This window comes from Vigna radiata, chromosome 10 (genome assembly GCF_000741045.1).
Source record: "Vigna radiata var. radiata cultivar VC1973A chromosome 10, Vradiata_ver6, whole genome shotgun sequence".
In the NCBI taxonomy this organism is placed as follows: domain Eukaryota; kingdom Viridiplantae; phylum Streptophyta; class Magnoliopsida; order Fabales; family Fabaceae; genus Vigna; species Vigna radiata.
The window spans coordinates 2139972-2152242 of record NC_028360.1 but is presented as its reverse complement, the minus strand read 5'-3'; positions in this window follow the sequence as shown (position 1 = coordinate 2152242).

The following is a 12271-nucleotide window of genomic DNA, read 5'->3' as shown; positions in this document are numbered from 1 at the left end:
AAACAATAAATTCGTATAAAAATAGATAAATCACATCATAATAGTTAATAAAATAAAAGTTAGAAACAATATTAAATAAAAAATTATTACATAACAGATTTAATTGGTAATAAAATAAAAGTTAGAAACAATATTAGATAAAAAATTATTACATAACAGATTTAATTAGTTGTGTAAATGATCACTCCAATATCACACTTAAAAACAAAAAAAAGAGCATATAAAAAGAAAAGAAACAATTTTATTATTATCCACACTTAACTAGTTAACTGCAGTACAAACAGTTAACTGCATAAAGTTCAGTTTTTTTAAACTAAACTAAAGAATAAGTTAATTACTTTTAAGTATACTTTAGTTCAGTTTTTTTCAGTATAATAAAGTATAGATAACTTAGTTCAGTACAGTTCAGTAAATTTTGCCCAGCTCTAATCACCACATCATATAATACCAATTTCGTGTAGTCTTCAATTCATGCTTGCTGAATGTTATATGTAACCCTCTTTATTATTATCTTCCAAAAATCGTGGAACTAGTAAGACTCGTGTGTTATCAACATTGAGCTCTTTTCTAATAATAAATTATTCAGCTCACGAACAAATATTAAAAGATATTTAAATTTCTTACATATAAACTCATACTAAATATCAGTATAAACTATAAGTTATATTGATATCTTAAAGTTCATCTATCATTTACCATTACTTGAAATATTATTAAAATAAAGATAAAAGAATACAAAAAGCATGGAAGATCACACCAAACATGCATTGTATACATTCAAGGTCTCATTAGTCACAACAATCGGACTTGCTTTTGGCCGGATACATGTTGGCTTATTAAGTCAACATCTACCCATCCTATATATATAATCAATCAACATGACATCACGTCAATCACTTACTATTCACTAATCCATAATTGATTAGAATAATACAAGATTAACGAGTTATTTGGCCATGTTATCCAAGCCCATCCAAATAAGAATCCATGAATAGTAGTATAAACAACGCATTTTATGAGGTAGGTTTCTTGGATTATGTTGATGCATAGAGGGATAAAGGTGAACTCTGAAAAAAATTCAAAGCTTTGATTGATATGTAGAACCCTAAGAGTTGGTCCAATGCCTAATAAGAAGGTTTACTGTTATCTCCCATTTCCTCCTAAACTGAAGAAGTCTATAAAGTTTGTTTGGGATGACCAATGCAAGGAATGTATGAGCAACTCAAACAAATATTGACATCCTTTCCAATCCTGTGCAAGCCAGATTCTAATCAACCACTCTTGGTCTACATAGTGACTATTGTAGAAGCCATTAATGCAACTCTTGTTCAAGAGACTGATATTGAGAAAAAAACCCATATACTTCATAAGTAAAACCCTTCAAGATGAAAAAACTAGATACCAAATGGGGGAGAAAGGCACATTATCCCTTGTTACTGCAACAAGAAGACTGAGACCCTATTTCAAAAGCCATATTCTAGTCATCAAAATTGACTACCCGATACAAAAAGTCTTGAAAAAGCTGGACCTAGTAGGAAGGATGTCATCTTGGCATGTGGAATTGTCAAAATTTAGCATTCGGTACGAGTCAAGAAGGATGATAAAAGCACAATGCTTAGTAAATTTTTCTAGTGAACTACAAGGAGAGCATGTTTTAGAGGAAGAATGGGGGACTTTGTACATAGACGACTCTTTTAGTCCTTAAGGGGCAATAGTTGGCATAGTCTTAAAAGGACCAAATGATGTATTGATAAAGAAGTTGTTGCACTTCAATTTGAACACATCCAACAACTATGACAAATACAAGGTAATCATAGTCAGCTTTACTTTGGCAAAATAATTAGGAGTAAATAGATTGATATGCGAGACTGATTCTTGACTCATAATGAGACTTTTGATAGGAGACTTTCAGGTTAAGGATGCCTTACTGCTAAAGTATTATAACCTGGTCAAAATTATGATTGATAGATTTACCGAGGTGAAGCTTGACCACACATCTCTAGAGGAGATAACATGAGAGTCTATGTGCTCTTTAAGCTGGCAAGTGCAAAACAAATGTTGTCATCATCATTCATTGAAATAATGGACAAATGTATTGCAAATAAAGTAGGGAAAGATGACCTGGATGAGACCCTTTGTCTAGTATCTTAAGATTGGACTCATCCCGAAGGGTGAAGACAAATGATAGGTATGAAAAGCTTCCTAATACACGTTCATAGGTGGAGAGCTATACAAGAGAGGATATATCCGCTACTAAAATGAGTTAACCTTGATCAAGTTGACTATGTAATACGAGGATAGATGAAGGAACCTGTAGATACCATTCTAGAGATAGAACAATGGCAGTGTGAGTCCTATGAGCCAATTACTTTGGGTCAACCATGGAAGTAGATTGTGTTGAGTATGTAAAGAAGTGTATTCCATGTCAAAAGTGCAACAACATCATACAAAGCAAGCAGGAGGAGCTGCACCATATTTGCTTCCTGTGGCCTTTTGTGAAGTGGGATATGTGTATCATTGACCTTTTGTATTTAACAAGGGTCAAGTTAAATTCTTACTAGTCAACATCAACTACTTCACTAAGTGGATTGAGGAGGAGTCCTTAGCAACAATTATCACTTAACAAGCGAGCATTTTGTTTGGAAGAACATATATGTCAATATGGGGCACACATTACTACTAATAATGAAAGGCAGATAAAAAATAAAGGGTTGGTTGAGTTCTATGCTTATCTAGGAATTAAGCACGTGACATGCTCGGTAGAGCATCTCTAATCTAATGGGCAAGTCGAGGCCACCAACAAGGTCATCTTAATAGAGTTAAAGAAGAGGTTGGAATCGGCTAATGGTAAGTAGCTAGAAGGCCTGTTATAAGTATTGTGGGCTTATAGGTTGACTTCCCTGTCTTCTAGTAGAGAAACACCTTTCAGTTTAGTATACGACACCAACACCACGATCCTTGTGGAAATTGGAGAGGCATCTGTTGGGGCAAATCGGCAAGTGTACCGAGTCGCACAAGTAATATAAAATGGTAAGACCAAGTATCGTATCCCAGAGGACTCTCGGTGCTGAACACTTGTGTGAAAACAAGATTAATTAAGACTTAGAATAAATGAGATTAGGGGTGGTATTGCAAAAATAATAAAATAAAGCAAAATAAAATTGATTAGTGGAAAAAGAGCACAGAGATGAACGAAGGTTGATTAATATGAGATGGATATGTTGTTGGGGTTAAATTTCACCAAGTTTCCTCTCATGTATATAAGAATTCTTCTTTATGCATTAATGCCAACGTCCATCACTAAAACACTTAAACCCGATCTCTCGGTAAATAAGTCTGTCCCTAATTACCAGTCCATACAATTCCTAGCATTCCTGGTAAAAAGATGTGAAGATCAAGAGGTTAAGACGATTAAGACTTATACCCTCATCCCTGAGCAATATAACCCTTAGGAGTAATTCAACAAGGAACTGAATTGAAAGGAACCTGTCGGCACTCATGCAACTCACAGATCATGCTATTGTATAAGCAAGCAATAAGAACAGATGAATTACTCTAACAATTAATGAAATTAAGAATCAATTCAAATACATGAGAGTTTACAAGGTTACATCGTTCCCCAACAACAAATAGAAATTAGTTCCCCACAAACATAGGGGAACTCTATGAACAATGGAAGAAAGAAAGAATGGAAAGACTAAGACTTGGCTAAGAGTGTATTGCTATGTTCTTTTCTGCCAGGGATGCAAAACCTAGAGCCCCAGGGTCCTTTAAATAGTGTCAGACGCGTCTCAAAGTGCGGCCCGGTCCGAAAGAATCAAAACAGAGCAGCGACAAGGCCCGATCCAAGTGAAATCTCGCGCAAGCGTCGCGGGGAGCTCGCCCGAGCGAGAATTGGCAGTCATGTAGGGCCTGGGCGTCAGATTTGGACGCCCAAGCTACGAGCGTCCACCGCTCGGGCGTCGGGAGCCACCGCCCGGGCGACGAGCGTCGATTTTGGACGCTTGCTTCGCGCTCCTGATCGCTCGGGCTTCACGTGTTCCCTCCTTCTGGTGCCTTTTTATCTTCTTCTGAGCTCCATCTTCTTGGCTTTTCACTTCTTCTTCCAGTATTAGCTCAATCTCTATCAAAACAAGGGGAATTTGTTAAAACCATTGAAATGAACCTCAACTGTCTTATTCACACATTTTATTGAAAACATATGAGTCCAAGCAAGTTTCTAAGTGAAAAAGGGTGCTTTTAGTATCAAAATAACATAACAAATAACGGTGTTTTAAACCGTTATCACAACCCCAAAATTAGAACTTTGCTTGTCCTCAAGAAAACAAAATGTAACTCAGCTTTGCAGAACAATCACTACAATGACTCCACATTTTTCAAAAACTTTTTCAAGACAAGGAAACACTTTTATCAATTTCAGCATAGGATTTCAGTCAAGATGTGCAGATGCTTCAGGATCCATGTGATGTATTTTTTAATAAGTGTTATCCTTAAGAGTGATCAATCACCCAAGTAGAGATGCAATCATAAATTCAAAGAACTATTCCTCACCAGGGAAAGTGTTTCACTCAAGCACTCAAAAGCATATCAATCAAGCACTCAGTCTCACTTAGCTCACAGGTGTATGGTGTGGTGTTTCTCTCTTGTATCACAGTGTCACACAAATTAATTTTGCCTTTTATTTAACCACAATCAAACACACTTACAAGAAGGTTATCATCACAAGGATTTTTTATGGCTTGTAACTTGGATGGGCTAAGAAGGAAATTAGTTTTTCTGGTCAGCAAAGTTCCTTGAGTTAAGAGAGACATTTGTATAAATACCATTTAAAAAGAAAACTCTCTTTCTTTTTCCCAGTTTTCCCTTGCAGTGAGCTCTTTCTTTTCTTTTTGAATTTTTCTTTTCTCACTTTTTCTTTTCTTTTGCCTTTGCTTTTCACTTGCTTTTTCTTTTGATTGCTCACTGCCTAGAGAAGTGGGTTGTTACCTGGTAACCCCAAACTTGAACCTTTATCAGTACCTTCTCAAATGTTCTCAACTTAACTCAAGGTAAAGATTTTTCAAAAAGGTTTTTCAAGATATGCATAAGGCTCAAGGTTCAAAGGTTAGAACAAATTGTTCTCTTTTCAGTGGGCAGAAATTATGTGAAGGCTAAAAGAATAAGGGATAACAAAAGATGACCTTGATCATATGGAACCTGCAAGCAAGTAGTTCAATCATAGAAAATTTGGGCAAAATCGTTCATGCTTCCAAAGTAATAACAATTAATTTAAAATACTCTGAGGCTCAAAACTCACACAAGTAAATTCACAAGTTCTCAAGTTCCAAAAAACATCCTACTAAATATTTTAATCAAACTTTATCTCAAGCACATGTCTCACAAATTGGGATTTTATCATCATGCATCATCTCAACTTCAATCAAACACTAGAATTTTCAAAAAGCAAACTTATCACACAAAATAGAGCAAAGTTGAATCAAAGCGGTTTAGTTCATTCAAGCAGAGCACAATAAAAGAATCCAAACAAACAGTAAACAAGAATCAAAACAATGTTTGATTTCTCTTATCTCTACACTTTCATTTTTAGTCGACTTCATTCTGTACTTAATCGACTTTATTTTTGTTGCATTAGAAAATCTTTTTCCTTACGTTTCAAAAAAGTTTTAAAAACATATCCTTTTGCGAAAAAGATTTCAAAAAAACTCTGATTTTGAGTTTCACCAATTCATCCCCTCTTTATGTGAGGAATTGAGTCGTTCTTTTCCAATACTATCGTAAACCTATTGAAAGGTAATAAGACATAAAGTTGTAGAAAAAAAGCTATGTACACATAAATAAACTCCTCCTCATACCCCTTGAGGCCATGACAAACATTGTTTACGATACTTACCCTCATAAGCGACACTATATCTTTAGACACTCTCAAACTCATAAATAATATTCACTCAATAATTCAATATTCTTAACCACCTAAATTTTTGAAAACTAACTTCTCACTAATATACTCCATTTGTCTCTTTTTGAGGTAGTGGGGACTCAACACATGCTTCTGTAGGGTCCTTCATATTCTCGATAATCACCCCATCTCCAACCCCATGGATGATTACCATCAGATGACATTGAGATCCAACTACTATTATTATTTGAATCATTCCAGAACCCATATTTGACCCACTATGACATACCTTTGTGTAGTGATCCTTTCGCAAAAGATATCGACAACAAAGAGATTTCTAAAAAAACTTGGTACTCAAATTTAACAAATAAGACCTCTGTTTATGAAAAACTCATGACCTTTTACATGACCTCTCTCTATATATATATATATTGTTTTCTTGCTTCTTGTTTATGTAATTTTATCTTTTATTTCTTTTCTGCGTGTGTATTGTTTTCTTGGTCCTTAATTCTGTATTTTTTTTATTTCTTTTCCTTTACACTTTTTTCTCATTTTTCAATACTTTTTTTTATTAATCCATAAGGTTTACTCGTATCTTCAATATTTTTTTCCTCTTAAAACAACCTTAATAATACATTTATTTTCATCGTGTGCGGCCATGTTAAAATAATGTATTTTCATCTTCATTAAATCAAATGTTCATAAATAGAGAGAGAGAGAGAGAAATTGTAGATCAAGATTTACTAATACCAATTCCACAATCTTTACAATAACGTCTCTTTGAAGGTATTTTAAATATTTGTTAATTCATAATTGGAATAATAAGAAAGCGAATATAGATATACTAGTTATTAAAATATCAATAATACATTAATATTTTTTCTTCAGATAATATATCATTTTAGTCATTCATTGATATTTTGTCGTAGAGATAAAATGTTACTAATAAATATTGATCCGATATAATAAATCTTATTTTAGGATAATTTCATATATAGACATAAAAGCTGAATAATATTATATAGTTATCCCACTTCTTTACATGTAATATTTATTCTACACACATCTCGATCTCATAACCTTTCTATTTCTAAAATAAATTTAATTTAAATAAGAGAGGTCTCAACTTATTGTTTCAATTAATTAATCTCTCTTTTTCTCTCTCTCTCTCTCTATATATATATATATATATATATATATGAGTTTGCTAACTTGCGTACACCTGTTTTTTAGTTGGTACATTTTAGTAATATGTACTGGGTTTCAGTAGACAAAAATACCCTTATATTATGAATTCTAAGTTTTAAGGTTAAAGGTATTTTAATAATTTTCATTCTCAAAATTAAAAAATAAAAAAAGAAACCTCCAAACCCTTATCCACCTCTCTTATTCCTCTCAACCCTTTCTATTTCATCTCTTTCACTCCAACTTTTTCTCTGTCATCCCTACTCTAGTTCCAATTGAAAAAAATTCTCATTATTAAACGATTTACTTTTCTTAAGAGTTGAGTCATTGACATATTCACCTTCCGAAAAAAGTTCATTCAAAATCTCTTTAATTTCATTATCTTCACTATATATATTACAGCCGACGGGCACAACTTGCACCAAGACTTTGAGCATAGTTCTTTTACATTCTGAGACTACTATGTAACATTGCTCCGTGGCCATTTAATTTTTTTTGGTAGAAAATTATTAACTTGTTTTCCTTTACTAAAGAAAAAACAAATCAAAATACAATAAAATTCTCAACAATAAAATCAAACAATAAAAATTCTAAATCTTGAAATTTTATTTAAAATTATATAAAGAAAAAATTAGGTGCTTTAATTTTTTTATTTATGTAAGTATTTTTTTTTCTCTAACCATTTTATTTAATAATTAGTGTTTTTTAGTTAGGGCTAATGCAGAGAAAATGTTTGAGTGAGAGAGATAAAGAGAAAGGATTAAGAGGGATGAAGGAGGTGAGTAAGGGTTTGGAGTTTTTCTTTTAGTTTTAAGAATGAAAATTATTAAAATATGACAAGTGTTAAATAGAAAGGGTTGAGAGGAATGAGAGAGGTGGGTAAGGGTTTGGGGGTTTCTTTTTTTATTTTTTTAATTTTGAGAATAAAAATTATTAAAATACCCTTAATCTTATAACTTAGATTGCTAAAATGTACCAACTGAAAAACAGACATACACAAGTTAGCAAACTCCATATATATATATATATATATATATATATATATATATATATATATATAATATCGTAAGATATTAACATATAACCATAACTGAGTAATTGATTTCAAAGATATTTCAATGGAAAAGATACTCAATTAGTAAATATTTAAATATCATTATATCATATCAAAATATAACTTAAAAGAAAATAAAATCAATCATCTAATACATAACTATAAAAATACTCTAATAACAACTTCTAATTTAACATAATAAAAGTACGGATAATTAGTTATATGTAAGATTAATGTTGGATTAATCTAAACAATCGCGTTAGAAAAAAAAAAAAAGAATGTATATATATATGCATTTCTAGTAATTAATTCCTTATTGTATAGACTGCATAATAATTTGGAAGTGATTCTCCCACTGTACTCCTAAACGATAATGTTACATATCAAATTAAAGGTCTCTTATATTCATTAGAATTTAACTTCAGGTTTTGATCAAACCATTTGGCATTCATTAATAGTTGAATATGCGTTTATTAATCTTTATTTTTTTACCGATCACTATCTATTATTAGAAGAAGTTCCTATGGAAAGTCATAGTTATAGTTAGGGGTGGACAAATAGAACTGCACTGCACTGAACTCCTAAAAACTAAAAATTAGTTTGTTTAAACTGAACTAAACTGTAAAATAGTTCAGAGAAACTAAACTGAACTGTTTTTTGTTTTATCAAACTGAATTGAAATGTACTATACTAAATTGTAATAAAATACAATATAAACTAAATTGAACTATTAACTGAATTGAATTATACTAAATTGTATTAAACTACAATATAAACTGAACTAAATTATACTAACTGAATTGTAAACTGCACTGATTTTATAAACTGAATTGTAAACTGCAGTATGTTTTTTTAATTTTATTTTCGTTCAAACAAATGACGTTTTTTCAAAATTGTTTTCTGAAAAACTTAAAAAGTCACTTAAGCCATACAATTTTTTGCTTATTAGACTATTTTGTTTTCTTCTTTTTCATTGATCTTTAGAGGATTGCATGAGAATTTCATTATAAACGTGAAATAAATATTAATACCTAGTAATATTTAATTTAATTTAAATTAACATTTTATTTAATAACTTTATTATTAATATATAATTAATATTATTCTTATTTATTCCTGATGTTAACTTTTTTGTTATTATAAATAACATAAACAAATATTTTGCGTGTATATAAAAGATAACGTTGAAATAATAAAAGCGTGTATGAACGTAAAAATAATAAAACTTTTAAAAATAAATAATTTTGAAATAATGACTTTAAAAATTTAATGTGTGGAGAAATAGATAGAAAAGTAATTAGAGAATAATAATAATTAATTATGTCATGGAAAATTATATCACAGAAATAAGAGATAAGAGTTATTAATTATAGTATATGATAAGACTTTACACGCATTCAATTTAGTACATGAGTATTTCAAATTTTAAATATATATTATTAATGTGTTTTAATGAATGTTATATTGAGATTTAATGGTATATACAAATGTCTTTCTTGAAATGTGGGAGGAAGATGAGAGGGAGTGATGCATGAGAAGAAGGGGCTTAAAACAAAGTACAGTTAACTATAGTTAACTGAACAAAAAATTTCTTAAGTTCATTTTTTAAAAATTGAACCATAAAACAGTATATTTAAGTTATAGTAAAAATTGATTAGTTTTTTTTAGTATAATATAGTACATTTAACTATTGTACAGTGCAATTCAGTTATTTTTGCTCAGCCCTAGCTATAATGATTGCTTTAGGATTGTTAGCACTTATCCTTTGTTCCCTCCACTCTCTGACATTTTATTGATTCAATGGGCTCATGATATATTTGGCCAAAGTTTTAGCTCCACATGCTATCTACATTAGGGTTCTTTAATACACATGAAACTTAGTCGTAAAATAAATATTGTAAAACCTATATATTTCAGTTCCCTAAACCCACTAGTGTAGAAAGGACTTTAGACGTAAGTTATTTTGGGCTTTTAATGTCACCCCCAGAACCGACGTTTATGTGGGTGATGTTAATGGGACGTCGGTTTTTTGTAGGTGCGACGTCGATATAGACGTCGGTTCAGATCAAAGAACGACGTCTACAAAGACATCAGTCATTGCTCTAACCGACATCTAAGGTAACCTTAGATGTCGGTTTGTAACACTTGGGACGTCTATAAAGCTATCAAACATTGCATCAACTGACGTCTTTGGGACATCATAGACGTCGGTTTGTACATTAACCGACGTCTATGAAGTGATCGTTGTGTTTTGGTGCGGTTTTTGTCGTGTCTTGGGGTAGCATAGTAGCACCTCCTTCCTTTGCTAGTTTTCTCGTAAGGAAAACTTGTGTCTTTTGGACTTCTCATGGCATTTCAACCCAAAGACGAACTTGGGTCGTTGCCTAGGTCCATTCCGACCGCCAATGAAAAAGAATACGGTGAGAATACACCGTATACTTATTTGTTGACGGTCAGAATGGACATAGGCAACAATCCAAGTTCGTCCTTAGGTTGAAATGCCATGAAAAATCCAAAAAACGCAAGTTTTCCTTACGATGAAACAAGCAAAGGGAGAAGATGCACTACGCTACACAAAGACACAACAAAAAAACCGCACCAAAACACAACGAAAACTCATTTCAATAAGTTCAAAGGAGAGATAATGTATCAAAGATTACTTTAATCAGAGTAAAAACAACTTTAAATAGTTAAAAGGAGAGGAAACTTACTTGGAAATGCAGAGCAACGGAGAGAAAAGGTAAAGACGATCAAAGTGTGGGTTCGCAAACCGCTGGTTTGCAGTGTTATTTAACAAGAAATTAGACGTCTGTTGTACACAAAATCGACGTCTAAAATAGCAAATATGTCGGTCTCCTGACTAATATGACGTCCATTCGATTTAAAAATTAATATTTCTGTTGTATATAGATGTCGGCTTGGCGGGATAAGACGTCTCGTGGACAGAAACAAATGTCTTTTCACATACCTAGTAGGATTTTAGACGTCGGTACCTGAGGTAACTAACATCTAGAGTTGTATATAGATGTCAATGTGGCAGGATCCGACTTCTATAGGGCTGAAAAGAGTGACTATTCACTTGCTTGACAAACATATATGCGTCAGTTAAAAGCAGCCCGACGTCTATATGTCTGACAGATGGTGAGTAGCATTAATTTCCGCCATATAGATGTCGTTGCCCCCGTCAATGCGGCGGGATCCGACGTCTATAGGCTTAATAGAGTGACTATTCACCTGCTTGACAGACATATAGGCGTCAGTTAGTAGGAGCCCTACGTCTATATGTCTGATATGTAGGTAAGCAACATTAAGTTCCGCAATATAGACATCGGGGGCCCCTGTAGGACCGACGTCTATAAGGCTGAAGGAAATGACTCTTCACTTAACTGTGAGAAATATAGACGTCAGGTTGGAAGCGGCGACGTCTAAAATACTATAGACGTCGGAGATCGACCTAACGGACGCCTATATTGCCAACTTTTTTACAAAAATACCACCGGTCATCAATATACGTCGCGCTTATCCTTAACCGACGTCTAATGTGTGACGTTACACAACATTTTTGCACTAGTGACCCTAAACCCATATATTTTTCATTTTTTCACATATTTTCTCCAAGGTTTACATACTAATCATAAGACGGAAAGAATGTAAGATACGAATAATATATGATGATTCTTACACGTGCAGGTGAATTTTATATTTTATATTTTACCTGAGTAAATTCTGTGCAATTCCACATATTTTATATTTTTCATATCGTTTTCTTTCGACATAAAATTTCATATCATAATAGGTTCATATACGCACTCAATTGATAGGAATGAATACTCCTCAATCTAAATTTAAACTAAAAGAGGCTAAGAGCAAAAACAGAAAGTTAAGAAAAGTAGTCTCTACTAATATGCATCAATCGCTTCCACAATCTTGGGATTGGTGAAAATTTTTGTCGGCCAATATGAAATCAAAAGAATCTGTTAAATCAATTTAAAAATTCAATATCCAAATTAAAACTGAATTTAAGAATATTAATTTCACAAAATCTATAGTTTATTCTAACATTTAATAACAAATAAAGACTGTTTTAAGTTGTCGAACTTTACTATTTCAGCGATTTTGCACTTGATAGCTTTATA